This window comes from Rhinolophus sinicus, linkage group LG05, assembly GCF_036562045.2.
Source record: "Rhinolophus sinicus isolate RSC01 linkage group LG05, ASM3656204v1, whole genome shotgun sequence".
Lineage (NCBI taxonomy): Eukaryota > Metazoa > Chordata > Mammalia > Chiroptera > Rhinolophidae > Rhinolophus > Rhinolophus sinicus.
The window spans coordinates 97,335,431-97,351,581 of NC_133755.1; the positions used below are offsets into that span (position 1 = coordinate 97,335,431).

The 16,151-nt window shown below is 33.3% G+C and overlaps 1 protein-coding gene across 7 annotated transcripts in view; it reads right to left on the reverse strand.

Annotated features, from left to right (window-relative positions):
- The window catches only part of PKHD1 (PKHD1 ciliary IPT domain containing fibrocystin/polyductin), a 433,016-nt gene that overhangs the window by 125,241 nt on the left and 291,624 nt on the right, over positions 1-16,151 (reverse strand). The window lies entirely within an intron of this gene.

The following is a 16,151-nucleotide window of genomic DNA, read 5'->3' on the forward strand; positions in this document are numbered from 1 at the left end:
CACAAAAGAAAAGAGTCCAAAGAGACACATCTCAGCTACAAGGACAAATATAGACTCAAAATGAAAGGGTAGAAACTGACACTCTAAACAAAAGGTATTCAGAAAAAATCAGGTGTAGCCATACTGATATCAGATGAAACAGACTTCAGGATAAAATAGGTAACAAGAGACAAAGATGGACATTTCATAATGATAAAGGGGACTGTACAACAAGAAGACATAACAGTCATCAATATTTATGCCCCTAATCAGGGAACACCAAAATATACTAAGCAACTACTAACAGAACTCATTGGGGAAATTGACCAAAATAATTATACTAGGGGACCTAAATACATCATTGACAGCTATGGATAGATCATCCAAACAGAAAATAAATAATGAAATAGCAGCCCTAAATGACTCATTAGGTGAAATGGACATAATTGACATTTTAGAGCACTTCATCCTAGAACATCAGACTATAGATTCTTTTCTAGTGCACATGGAACATTCTCAAGAATAGACCATATATTGGGACATAAAATCAGCCTCAGCAAATTTAGAAGATTGAAATTGTACCAAGCATATTCTCTGATCACAAGACTCTGAAATTAGATATCAACTGCAAAAGAAAGTAGGAAAAACCACAAATATGTGGAAATTAAACAACATACTTTTAAAGAACAACCGGGTCAAAGAAGAAATAAAAGAAGAAATCAAAAGATACATAGAAACAAATGAGAATGAAAATACATCTTACCAAAATTTGGGGGATGCAACGAAAGCAGTTTTAAGAGGGAAATTTATATCATTACAGGGGCCGATCTCAAGAAAGACACCTTAAAGAATGAGAAAAAGAAGAACAAATGAAACCCAAGGTAAGCAGAAGAAAGGAAATAATAAAGATCAGAGCAGAACTAAATAAAATAGAGAACAAAAAGACAATAGAAAAAATTAATGTGACAAAGAGCTGATTCTTTGAAAAGATTAATAAAATTGACAAATTCTTGGCTAGACTCACTAAGATAAAAAGAGAAAAGACACTAATAAACAAAATCAGAAAATAAGAAGGGACATTATCACGGATGCCACAGAAATACAAAGGATCATCCAAGAATATTATGAAGGACTATCTACCACCAAATTCAATAACCTAGAAGAAACGGACAAGTTCTTAGAAACATAGCCTTCCTAGACTGAATCATGAAGAATTGGAAAATCTAAATAGACTGATCACCAGTAAGGAAATCGAATCAGTCATCCAAAACCTTCCCAAACCTTCCCAAAATCAGTCATCCGAAACCTTCCCAAAATCGAATCATTCATCCAAAACCTTCCCAAAACCTACCCAAAACCTTCCCAAAACCTTCCCAAAAGCCTTACTAGACTGTCATGAAGAATTGGAAAATCTAACTAGACCGATCACCAGTAAGGAAATCGAATCAGTCATCTGAAATCTTCTCAAAAGCAGAAGCCACCAGATGGCTTCACTAGTGAATTCTACCAAACTTTCAAAGAGGATCTAATGCCTGTACTATTCAAACTCTTCCAAAAAATTGAAGACACAATACTCCCTAACTCATTTTATGAGGCCAACATTACCCTGATACCAAAACCTGGTAAAGATAACACAAACAAATAAAACTACAGACCAATATCGCTGAACAATACAGATGCAAAAATCCTAAACAAAATTCTAACAAATCGAATGCAACAATGCATTAAAAAGATTATTCATCACGACCAAGTGGGGTTCATCCCAGGGGCACATGGATGGTTCAACATAAGCAAATCCATCACTGTGATACATCACATAAACAAAATAAAGGACAAAAATAATATGATTATATCAATTGATGCAGAAAAAGCATTTGACAAGATACAACATCCATTGAGGATTAAAACATTTAAGAAAATGGGTATAGAAGGAAAATACCTCAACATAATAAAGGCCACTTTGCAGATGACACTTTGCAGATGACATATATATATATATATATATATATATATATATATATGATGCTATATATGTATATATATATATATATATATATATATATATATATATGATGCTATATATGTATATATATATATATATATATATATGGAAAACCCTAAAGACTGCACCAAAAAGCTATTAGAAACAATAAATGAATACAGTAAAGTTGCTGGATACAAAATCAACGTACAAAAGTCCAGTGCATTCCTATATACTAACAATGAAATCTCAGAAAACAAAATTTTAAAAAAATTACTTTTGTAATTGCAACAAAAAGAATAAAATACCTAGGAATAAACTTAACCACGGATGTGAAAGACCTATATGCTGATAACTATAAGACATTTTTAAAAGAAATTGAAGAAGACACACAAAAATGGAAAGACATTCCGTGCTCATGGATTGGAAGAATCAACATAGTTAAAATGGCCATATGGTGTACCCTAAGCAATATACAGATTTAATGCAATCCCATCAAAACCCCAATGGCATTTTTTAAAGAAATAGAACAAAAAATCTTCAGATTTGTATGGAACCACAAAAGACCCTGAATAGCCAAAGCAATCCTAAGAAAAAAAAAACAATGCTTGAGGTATCACACTCCCTGACTTTAGCTTGTATTACAGGGCAACAATAATCAAAACAGCATGAAAAACAGACACACAGACCAATGAAATAGAACTGAGAACCCAGAAATAAACCCACATAAATATGGAGAGGTGGGGGGTGGGCCTAGTGAATCCAATCTCCCAAATGAATTAAGAAAGGTGTTTTTTCCTTTCAACTAAAAGAATCCTGATTACCACAATAACTACCATGCCTTCTGGCTTACTTTTTGGCCAAAAACTGGGCTAAGCACTTTGTATACATTAATTCATTTAATCCTTATAACTCCTCGATTAGCTAGGAATTATTATTCTCATGTTATAGAAAAAGAAACAGACTTGGAGAGAATTATTTACCCACAATTATACATTTAATTAATTGCCCAATTAGAATTATTTAGTCTGCCTATACTCAGAGTTGAAACTCTTCTGCATTGTGGAACACTATTTTCATTCTACTTCCTAACTCATATTTCTTTTCCCAGCATGGAGTCAATAGCCAATCTGAGGTTAGGCCCCACCAGCTCATTAGACCAGAAGGAATCATCTTCTTTTGGAGGCTACACATGTGATCCTGGATTCCTGCCAATAAATGAATAAGGCCAACGAACTCTATATTCTAATACTTGAATTAAATTGTTATAGTCTAATAATGGAGTTTGAGTAATAAGCAACATATAGCTTTTTTAGAAATTGAATTCGAAATGTTCATCTATTACATGATATGACATTGATCCAAGAGGCCCAAAAAGTTCTGGTTTCCAGAAAAGACACATCAATTCAATGTCGCAGGCATTTATTGGAAGTCTTTTCTATGTTCTGCTGTATACTTGATGCTAAATAATAAACCAAATCAATGAAAAGAAAACAGTATTTTCCCACTCCCATAGAAGCCACTTGGAGGAATAGGACATATATACCTCAAGCAGCTTAGTATCAGTCAGTAGGGCACATTGTTATTAAAACTATAAATTAGAAAATCACAAACTATAGTGGCTCAGATGGTGGGAAAACCAGTGTGCGCTAGAGGGTAGATTGAAAGCCTTGCGGGAGATATGATGGAATCTTTAAGGATAAGTAGGAAGTATAAATAATGGTAAAGAGGAGACGCAAGGATAGTTCTGACCCTTATTTCACGTATCAAGTATTTAGGGAGCCAGTACAGAACTATCATAGAGATCCATGTGTGAAAAGCTGAAGTGAGAACGTAGCAGAAAGAAAAGGAACAAGAACTGTTCCAAGCAAAGTGTATCCAAAGAATACCATTATTAATTTGACATAAAAGATAATAGAATAGATATAATCGACGATGAATAACATTAAAATTAAAGGCGTAGGTCCTGGGGAAATGTTGAACTAACATATGACTTCATTTGCTCTTTAGTTCAGAGTTATTTCCTTATAAACAACAGAATAAGTTAATAAATTACTTAAGAAACACAGAAAATAAGAGGACAAAGAGACTGGATATAATCTTTATATACTATCTTTCTTTAAAAAGAAAATGAAAAGGAATAAGACAAAAAAATGAGAACCCTTGAAGAAGTTTTCCCATAAACCTCGTCTAGTCCCCATTTTCCTCTTCTCAGAAATTACACCACTCTTCACCGAGTTGCTCAGGTCAAAAGTTTTACAGTAATCTTTTACTCTCTTTTACCCAATCCTTTAGCAAATGCTCCCTCTGTCAACACAGATATAACCACCTTTTTTGTCCTCCGTCACTTCCACCCTAATCTAAGCCATTAGCATATGTCACCTGAAAGATTGCCATATTATTGCAATGTCTTAATAGTTAGTCTCTGCTTCCACACTTGTCCTCTCATTAGCCATTTCTCTACATAGCATAAGTCAGATTAAAACAAAAATCAGACCCTGTCCATACCTTGTTTAAAATCTTCCCATGACTAGTATAAAAACCTAAAAGTTTTATCACAGGATTCATTGATAAAGTGATCATTTAATTTCAAAGAACACGTGATCATCTTTAAAAGACTCACAATGAAACATATACTTAATACTTACAATGGGTAAAAAACAAATTATTTTTTAATCTAAGTGTAACCTCCATTAAGTTATCTGAACTCCAAAAAATCCAACGTTTTTGTTCATCAATCTCCCCAAAAGTTAACTGAAGCAAGCAATAGAAGGATAATTTAATTTAAAGACACAGTTATATAATAACATGCAAAAAAGAAAAAAATTCAAATATCTGACTAAGCTACTTTGGTTGGTAGTGTAAGAAATGAGTCTCAATTTATAAAGTTAACATGAGTTTTTTTCCTCTGAATATTTCACTCTAAAGTTCTTCGTAAAATAAATCAATTACATACAAATAAATTTGTATCTCTAATTCTGTTGGTGAAAGTCTATAAAGGGGTCCATTTGTGTCCCCATGAGAATATATTAGAAAGACTTGTTTCGCTCAGCATTACTCTCTCAAGATCCATCCATGTTGTCACAAACAGACAGAAAAAGCAGAGAACCATGTGATTTCACTGATATGTGATATATAAACCAAAAACAACAAAAGAACAAGACAAACAAATGAGAAACAGAAACTCATAGACACAGACAATAGTTTAGTGGTTGCCAGAGGGTAAGGGGGGCGGGGGGTGGGGGGTGGGAGATGAAGGTAAGGGGGATCGAATATATGGTGATGGAAGGAGAACTGACTCTGGGTGATGAACACACAATGGGATTTATAGATGATGTAATACAGAATTGTACACCTGAAATCTATGTAATTTTACTAACAATTGTCACCCCAATAAATTTAATTTAAAAAAACCAAAAAACAAAAAAAAAAAGAAAGACTTACTAAACTGACTTTTAACCTAAGGAAGATTATAAATCAATGTTTAAAGAAATGGTTTAAAATCTGTAGTTCAGTTAATACTGTACTATTTTCAACTTGTGGGATTTGATAATGTTCTATGGTTATATAAGACATCAACAGGGAACACTGAGGGAATGGTTTATGAGAAAGAACTCTTCTAAGTTTTGCAACTTCTTGTGAGTCTTAAATTATTTTACAATTTTTTAAAGGTTAAAAAAAAAGCTACCCATAAAACAATAATTACATGTCATTCATATAAACTCATTAAAGTACTCCTCCTCAGGACTGAAATGTTGTTTTGAATACTTGTAATATGTAGAACACAAGCAATGGAATCAGACAAACCATGGTAAAAATCTAGCCTCAGGAACTTCTGGCTTTATAAATCTGGAAAATTTACTTAACTTCTTTAGCCTCAGTTTTCATGTCTGTAAAATGCAGATAATAATACCTAACTTACAGTATTGAGAGATTCAAATAAGATAATGTATGTAAAATGCTTGGTAGAGGCCTGACATATAGTCAGCCCACATGGTAAGAACTCAATAAATGGTAGCTAGTTAATTACCATGGATAGTTTTAATTAATAAAATTGAGTTTCTTTCAAAATAGCCTGTAGCTCTGACTCTGAAGGAAGTTTTTAGCACATTCTTATAAGAAAAATCCATTCATATGGCTCCTGCCAAATTCCAACTTGCTAACCTTTTAATAACTGGAGTTTTCTTATTGATCCCTCTTTGCCTATCTCACAAATCCTCTTGAGGATGATAAAGGCACTTCTACTCAACATGACCACATCTGAACTCATAATCTTTTTTCCCAAACTCAGCCCTCTTCTAATAAATGGCACCACCATCTATCTCATAATCAGAAACCAAGAAAGCACCTCACACCCAAAACATTTTATAGATTTTACCTCCTGTCTCTAAATCTGCCCACTTCTCTCCTTTGTCACTTTAACTCCTAATTACAAGTAACACCGTCTCTTGCTTAGACCTCGTAAGTGGTGTTGCTAGATCCATTTTCAACCCTCTCTTGTTGTCTGTATAGTACCTAAACTGATTTTTTTTTAGATATAGAAATGTGATTATAAGTGTTACCTCCTATCTATACCATCCTCTTAGAAACCTAAAACAGCTGCACAATGCTCTTAAGAGGATAAAAACTAAAACTCTTGATATTACCATCGGATATGGTCCTGACCCCTAACTACTCCTTGGAACCCTATCTTGCTCAGTCACAGCTCTCCACATTGGTCACCCTGGCATTCTTTCAAGTCCCTCATATTCTCTATTCTTTCTCCTGTCACAAAATCTCCTCTCATGGTGCTGCTTCTCAATCACTTGTCATTTACTCCTCGGCTATCAACTTCTAAACACTTAGACTAGCCCCAATATCATTTTCAGGCTCAAATGTTCTTCTCTACCTATGTCTTCTTGGTCAGGGACATCATCCACTTCCAGGATGACTCCCTGTCATCTTCTCCCTAAGCCCTAAGATACATACGTAATTGTCTCCTTGACAACTCCACTTGGTGTCTCCCGTTTAGCATGTCCCTGTCAAATCTGTCCCTCCCCATCTTCCCAGCTCAGTGCATGTTTCCACCACCCACCAGGTTGCTCAGTCTGAGACCTGCTCTCCCCACCTACAATACTAATTATGTGGTCCTAGTGAGAGCGTCTCAGAAACCCTTTGTTAAAGGGTGGGCAAGGGAGCCAACCTACCTTTGTTTGTCAAAATTCTTCTCCTGAACTTTTTTTCAGCTTTATTGAGGTATAATTGACAAATAAAACAGTAAGATTTTTTTAAATGTACAATGTGATGATTTACTATACATATAACATTGTGAAAAAAGTCCCCCCGTTGAGTTCATTAACATATCCATCACCTCACATATCATAGCTACCTTTTTCTTTAATTTTTGGTGGGAACATTTAAGTTCTACTTTCTTAGCAAATTTCAATGACACAATACAGTGTTATCAACTATAATCACCAAGACTTCTGAATTGAAACTAAGGGATAGAGAACTTCCTCTCTGGTGGTAAAGCTGGGAAAAGCCTGATAGCTCTGGGTTCACTTGCACTGGACAGAGTGGGGAAAACTCTCTTCAATAGAAATAAATGGGATTGAAACAGAGAAGTAGGAGAGGTGGGGGGTGGGCCTAGTGAATCCAATCTCCCAAATGGATTAAGAAAGGTGGTTTTTCCTTTCAACTAAAAGAATCCTGATTACCACAATAACTATCATGCCTTCTGGCTTACTTTGGGCCAAAAACTGGGCTAAGCACTTTGTATACATTAATTCATTTAATCCTTACAACTAGGAATTATTATTCTCATGTTATAGAAAAAAAACAGACTTGGAGAGAATTATGTACCCACAATTACACACTGAATTAATTGTCCAATTAGAATTGTTTAGTCTGCCTAGAGTCAGAGCTGAAACTCTTCCTTCTGCATTGTGGAACACTATTTCATTCTACCTTCCTAACTCATATTTGTTTTCCCAGCATGGAGTCAATACCCAATCTGAGGTTAGGCCCTACCAGTTCCTTAGACCAGAAGGAATCATCTTCTTTTGGAGGCTACACATGTGATCCTGGATTCCTGCCAATAAATGAATAAGGCCAACGAACTCTATATTCTAATACTTGAACTAAATTGTTATAGTCTAATAATGGGGTTTGAGTAATAAGCAACATATAGCTTTCTTAGAAATTGAATTCGAAATGTTCATCTATTACATGATATGACATAGAGCCAAGAGGCCCAAAAAGTTCTGGTTTCCAGAAAAGACACATCAATTCAATGTCACAGGCATTTATTGGGAGTCTTTTCTATGTTCTGCTGTATACTTGATGCTAAATAATAAACCAAATCAATGAAAAGAAAACAGTATTTTCCCACTCCCATAGAAGCCACTTGGAGGAATAGGACATATATACCTCAAGCAGCTTAGTATCAGTCAGTAGGGCACATTGTTATTAAAACTATAAATTAGAAAATCACAAACTATAGTGGCTCAGATGGTGGGAAAACCAGTGTGTGCTAGAGGGTAGATTGAAAGCCTTGCGGAAGATATGATGGAATCTTTAAGGATAAGTAGGAAGTATAAATAATGGTAAAGAGGAGACGCAAGGATAGTTCTGACCCTTATTTCACGTATCAAGTATTTAGGGAGCCAGTATAGAACTATCATAGAGATCCATGTGTGAAGAGCTGAAGTGAGAACGTAGCAGAAAGAAAAGGAACAAGAACTGTTCCAAGCAAAGTGTATCCAAAGAATACCATTATTAATTTGACATAAAAGATAATAGAATAGATATAATCGGCGATGAATAACATTAAAATTAAAGGCGTAGGTCCTGGGGAAATGTTGAACTAACATATGACTTCATTTGCTCTTTAGTTCAGAGTTATTTCCTTATAAACAACAGAATAAGTTAATAAATTACTTAAGAAACACAGAAAATAAGAGGACAAAGAGACTGGATATAATCTTTATATACTATCTTTCTTTAAAAAGAAAATGAAAAGGAATAAGACAAAAAAATGAGAACCCTTGAAGAAGTTTTCCCATAAACCTCGTCTAGTCCCCATTTTCCTCTTCTCAGAAATTACACCACTCTTCACCGAGTTGCTCAGGTCAAAAGTTTTACAGTAATCTTTTACTCTCTTTTACCCAATCCTTTAGCAAATGCTCCCTCTGTCAACACAGATATAACCACCTTTTTTGTCCTCCGTCACTTCCACCCTAATCTAAGCCATTAGCATATGTCACCTGAAAGATTGCCATATTATTGCAATGTCTTAATAGTTAGTCTCTGCTTCCACACTTGTCCTCTCGTTAGCCATTTCTCTACATAGCATAAATCAGATTAAAACAAAAATCAGACCCTGTCCATACCTTGTTTAAAATCTTCCCATGACTAGTATAAAAACCTAAAAGTTTTATCACAGGATTCATTGATAAAGTGATCATTTAATTTCAAAGAACACGTGATCATCTTTAAAAGACTCACAATAAAACATATACTTAATACTTACAATGGGTAAAAAACAAATTATTTTTTAATCTAAGTGTAACCTCCATTAAGTTATCTAAACTCCAAAAAATCCAACATTTTTGTTCATCAATCTCCCCAAAAGTTAACTGAAGCAAGCAATAGAAGGATAATTTAATTTAAAGACACAGTTATATAATAACATGCAAAAAAGAAAAAAATTCAAATATCTGACTAAGCTACTTTGGTTGGTAGTGTAAGAAATGAGTCTCAATTTATAAAGTTAACATGAGTTTTTTTCCTCTGAATATTTCACTCTAAAGTTCTTCGTAAAATAAATCAATTACATACAAATAAATTTGTATCTCTAATTCTGTTGGTGAAAGTCTATAAAGGGGTCCATTTGTGTCCCCATGAGAATATATTAGAAAGACTTGTTTCGCTCAGCATTACTCTCTCAAGATCCATCCATGTTGTCACAAACAGACAGAAAAAGCAGAGAACCATGTGATTTCACTGATATGTGATATATAAACCAAAAACAACAAAAGAACAAGACAAACAAATGAGAAACAGAAACTCATAGACACAGACAATAGTTTAGTGGTTGCCAGAGGGTAAGGGGGGCGGGGGGTGGGGGGTGGGAGATGAAGGTAAGGGGGATCGAATATATGGTGATGGAAGGAGAACTGACTCTGGGTGATGAACACACAATGGGATTTATAGATGACGTAATACAGAATTGTACACCTGAAATCTATGTAATTTTACTAACAATTGTCACCCCAATAAATTTAATTAAAAAAAACCAAAAAACAACAAAAAAAAGAAAGACTTACTAAACTGACTTTTAACCTAAGGAAGATTATAAATCAATGTTTAAAGAAATGGTTTAAAATCTGTAGTTCAGTTAATACTGTACTATTTTCAACTTGTGGGATTTGATAATGTTCTATGGTTATATAAGACATCAACAGGGAACACTGAGGGAATGGTTTATGAGAAAGAACTCTTCTAAGTTTTGCAACTTCTTGTGAGTCTTAAATTATTTTACAATTTTTTAAAGGTTAAAAAAAAAGCTACCCATAAAACAATAATTACATGTCATTCATATAAACTCATTAAAGTACTCCTCCTCAGGACTGAAATGTTGTTTTGAATACTTGTAATATGTAGAACACAAGCAATGGAATCAGACAAACCATGGTAAAAATCTAGCCTCAGGAACTTCTGGCTTTATAAATCTGGAAAATTTACTTAACTTCTTTAGCCTCAGTTTTCATGTCTGTAAAATGCAGATAATAATACCTAACTTACAGTATTGAGAGATTCAAATAAGATAATGTATGTAAAATGCTTGGTAGAGGCCTGACATATAGTCAGCCCACATGATAAGAACTCAATAAATGGTAGCTAGTTAATTACCATGGATAGTTTTAATTAATAAAATTGAGTTTCTTTCAAAATAGCCTGTAGCTCTGACTCTGAAGGAAGTTTTTAGCACATTCTTATAAGAAAAATCCATTCATATGGCTCCTGCCAAATTCCAACTTGCTAACCTTTTAATAACTGGAGTTTTCTTATTGATCCCTCTTTGCCTATCTCACAAATCCTCTTGAGGATGATAAAGGCACTTCTACTCAACATGACCACATCTGAACTCATAATCTTTTTTCCCAAACTCAGCCCTCTTCTAATAAATGGCACCACCATCTATCTACGCAATCAGAAACCAAGAAAGCACCTCACACCCAAAACATTTTATAGATTTTACCTCCTGTCTCTAAATCTGCCCACTTCTCTCCTTTGTCACTTTAACTCCTAATTACAAGTAACACCGTCTCTTGCTTAGACCTCGTAAGTGGTGTTGCTAGATCCATTTTCAACCCTCTCTTGTTGTCTGTATAGTACCTAAACTGATTTTTTTTTTTTAGATATAGAAATGTGATTATAAGTGTTACCTCCTATCTATACCATCCTCTTAGAAACCTAAAACAGCTGCACAATGCTCTTAAGAGGATAAAAACTAAAACTCTTGATATTACCATCGGATATGGTCCTGACCCCTAACTACTCCTTGGAACCCTATCATGCTCAGTCACAGCTCTCCACATTGGTCACCCTGGCATTCTTTCAAGTCCCTCATATTCTCTATTCTTTCTCCTGTCACAAAATCTCCTCTCATGGTGCTGCTTCTCAATCACTTGTCATTTACTCCTCGGCTATCAACTTCTAAACACTTAGACTAGCCCCAATATCATTTTCAGGCTCAAATGTTCTTCTCTACCTATGTCTTCTTGGTCAGGGACATCATCCACTTCCAGGATGACTCCCTGTCATCTTCTCCCTAAGCCCTAAGATACATACGTAATTGTCTCCTTGACAACTCCACTTGGTGTCTCCCGTTTAGCATGTCCCTGTCAAATCTGTCCCTCCCCATCTTCCCAGCTCAGTGCATGTTTCCACCACCCTCCAGGTTGCTCAGTCTAAAAACCTGAAGCACTCCCATCACCTCAGCATTCAATTTATTGGCATGCCCCGACAGCACCATCTCTTCTCTCAATCTCCACTGCCTCCTCCATAGTCCTAGCCACCATGACTTGTCACTTCAACTGGCCTCCTGATACTCCAGCTTTTGTTCTTGTCTCCACAGTCCATCAACAATAGCAGTCACAGTGGTTTGCAAATCATAAATCAGATTCCATCAATTCCCGGGCCATTCAATGTTTTTCCCTTTGACCTCTCACAAGGTTCCTTGTGACTTGGCATCTATCATGTCATACAACTCTCCCCTCTGCTCGCTATGGTCCAACTATCATGACTTCCTTTCTGTCCCCAGGACCAAAGTCTACCTCAGGGACAATGTTGGTTGTCCTTCGCTCATTGAGCATTCTTCCCGTATTATCAAACAGCTGGATTCCTCCTACCATTCCAATCTCAACTCAAATGTCTTTTCTCCAGAGAGATCTTTTCTGTCCATTCAATCTAAAAGGGAATTCCTCATACCCTCTACAGCTCTTTACTATCATATGACCCTGTTTATTTTCTTACTAGTACCTTTTATCATCTGGAACTATGTTGTTTACATTTCTGTATTTGATTGTTTCTTGTCTATCTCCACTAAGATGCAAACTCCCAGAGGACAGCATTGTCTTCAAATTTGCCTCTATATCTCCACTACTTACAACCTGGCACATAGTAAATTTTCACCTAATATTTGTTGAAAGCCTGCAGCTGTTTGCTCTGGCTTTAGCGCTCTTTCCATACGCATTTGACCCCACATTGCTTAATTAAAGCCCACTCATCTTTCAGTTCCCACACCTGAAATCACTCTTTAGGGAAGCCTTCTCTAACTTCCATTACTGCCTCAGATCCAATGTTTGTATGTTTTCAAAATCTTACATAACGCTCCTTCGTAGCATTTATCACATATGTAATTTTGCCTTTCCTTTCTATTCATTTAATTAATGTTGATGGCAGAGACCATGTTGATTTTTCACTTGTTATTGTATCTTCAGGCCATCGTTCAATGTTGACACAGGATAAAATATGACAAAAATTGTGTTGAATAAATAAATAACAGTGTTAACATAACTGCAAAGTATAACTGTGCTATAAAGAAACTCTGTACATAGAGAAAAGCACAACAAAGCAGTAGCTATCTATCATTTTACCAGCAGGGATCCTTGCTGTGCTGGATGTCCTTCCAGATATTTCTGTATCCACACATATGCATAAATATTATTTTCTTTTATTTACAAAACTAGAGAATATCTAATATTAGTTTCTGCCTGAATGCTCACATTTCCTCCCCTCTGTCAACTTGGAATTCACTCTTTTTCACCTTTACCAATTTAAAATTAATAAATGGTATTTAATTTTGTTTTAATTAACATTTATTTCAATTCCAGCAAGGAAGAACATTTTTCCATATGTTTATTAGTCAGATGTCTTCTTCTGTGGCCCATGTATTCAAAGGTTTTAGCCATTATTCATATGGTACGTTCATATTGTTTTCTTTGTGTTCCTAGGAGTTCTTTACATATAAAAAACTATTAGCCTTCCATTAGTACTATTATATATTGCAAATATTTTCTAGCTTTTCATTTGCCTTTACATTTTGTAACTGATGTGCAGAAATATTGATTTTTTTATGTTGTCAAATCTATTATTACTTTCTGTTATGGTCATCGTGTTCCTTGTTACATTCAGACAGATCATCCCTAGTTTAATATTACATAATATTTACTTAGATAATTTTCAAATAATTTTATGGTATTACTTTCTGATATGCAATTTTTTAATCCATCTACATTGTCTTCTGTTCTGGTGCCAATAACAATAAAGTAATTATTCACACTAAAGGTATATATATATATATATATATATATATATATATATGTATATAGACATATATATGTATATGTATACACACACACACATATATATACACACACACACATACATTTTTAAAAAATAACTGGTAATGTTTAGTTATCTTCAAGTGTTTACTGTTCCAAAACGCTAAGAATTAATGTCAGATTCCAATAGCATATATTTGGCTTGTGATTAAAGTTACATTAGATTTGACATCTTTAAAATATTAAGCCTTTCCATTTACATTATGCATTACCACTTATTCTAATCTCCTTTTATGCTTCTTACTGGTGTTTTACAGTTTTATTTTTATGGCTCCTATAATTTTTCTTAAGTTTATTTCTAGTATTTCAAAGTGAAATTTTAAGTAGGATTTTTTATTATAATTTAAAACTTTATTGCTTACATATTAAAATGTTATTGATTTGTGCATTTATTGAATGTAACTGATAGTTTTTCAGATGGTGTCTCGTTTTCTAGAACAAAATATACAGAATCCATAAAAAATGACAGTTTGCATTCCTTTCAATATTTACAACTAATGCATTTTTCTTCATGCAATACAGTGGCTAAAACTTTAATAACAATATTTAACGACTGTTATAATATACAGTAATTTTTAATGTCAGTTTTTCCATAATATACAAAGTATCTTGTTTCACAGGGATTTTTAATTATTTATTTTGTACTATTATTTAAAGCAGTGATTTTCAACTAATAGCTAAAGAACCCTATTAAGAAACATTGATTTAAAGGAAGTATCTTTGTAGTCCTAACTTACTGTTTCTTCTAAGAATGCAAGTTGAATTTTATGAAATGCATTTGTTTTGTACCAATTGATTATATTCTTAATAGTTATACCTATTGTTTAGACAAATTATATCAATGAATTTCATTTTGAACCATCTCTCTTTATTTGAATGACATACACTCAGTCATGAATTTTGTTTCTTCTAATAAATTACTGGATTTCATTTGTTTCCGTTTTATTTAGGATTTTTGCATTTTACTTACATTTGAATTTTGCCTCAGTTTTGTTGTTGTTGTTGTTTTTGAGTTATCTTTACCAGCTATTTAAAAAAATTATTTTATGCTTGCTTCCTAAAATTAATTGGAAAGCCTCACATATTTTCCTGTTCTATGGATAGATTATACAACATAAAAAGTGATAAATGAATGATTGAAAGAACATGCCATACATTTATTCAAACCAAATACATACTTGGAAATAAATCTTTGATAACTTTATGTCTTTTGCTATTATTGGTTCTTTCAGTTTTATTCTTCTTTAGCCAATTATGATTATTTATATTTCCATATATGATTTTTTAAATTTCAAAATGACACTATATATTTTATATTATAATTTGAATCTCTTTGGTATCTGTTACATTTAAATTCTCGTTTCTGATTTTATATTTTTTGTATGATTGAAGTTATTTGAGATTAAACCAATATTTCTAAAAAAATTTAAGTCTACCAATTTTCTACTTCCTAATTCAACAGTTTTGATCATGCACCAATTAATTTATTAGTTATTTTATTTCTGGTTTCTCATATTGACAATGTAGTCTGTTTATTTTTGTACTTTCTTGTTCAACAATGAAAGTATTTAATGTGATGGAATGTTTGGCCTGTCTCATTCAATACTCTCAGTATTGTTGCTTCCTAAGTATTGAATTTATAAAGGTTTGATACAAAAGTTATTTAGGAAAGGGTTTTTCTTTGGTCCTTTTTCTCATCTTGGAAGAGATTAAGATTTTTAATTAAGATGTTTTAATCTTTATGTTTATTTTATTGTGATCATATTCTCTATCATTTCTGTTCATTAAAATTTGTTAAGGTTTTAATTATATATATTCTGGAATAAAGATATATGTATATATATATATACACACACACATACTATTATATACATATATATACACACAAGTGAAATTGCCTTTATTATATGATTCATATTTCTTCATATTTTCTTTATTTTTAACGTAAAGATTAAAAACTGAAAGAGGTAAGTAAATATTTATTACTGCTTTTGTTTCTGTCAATTTTCCCTTACAATACTTAGAGATTTACTTTACATATTTCTATATAATGTTACCTGGTGTGAAACTTTCATGATATTGGGTTCTCACTGGAGATTGAAGTCTTTATTAATATAAAATGTATTTATTTGACCAATTTTATATATTTAATTTGATTTTTATTTTTCTTGTGAATAGCTTTCAGGCTCTTGCTTTTGTTTTGTTCTTATTTTAAAGATTCATTTAATCCAATATTTAACGTAAAAATGTTTCTGAATTGGTTTTAAGTCTTCCTTTGCTAAAAAATTTTGATTTATTATCCA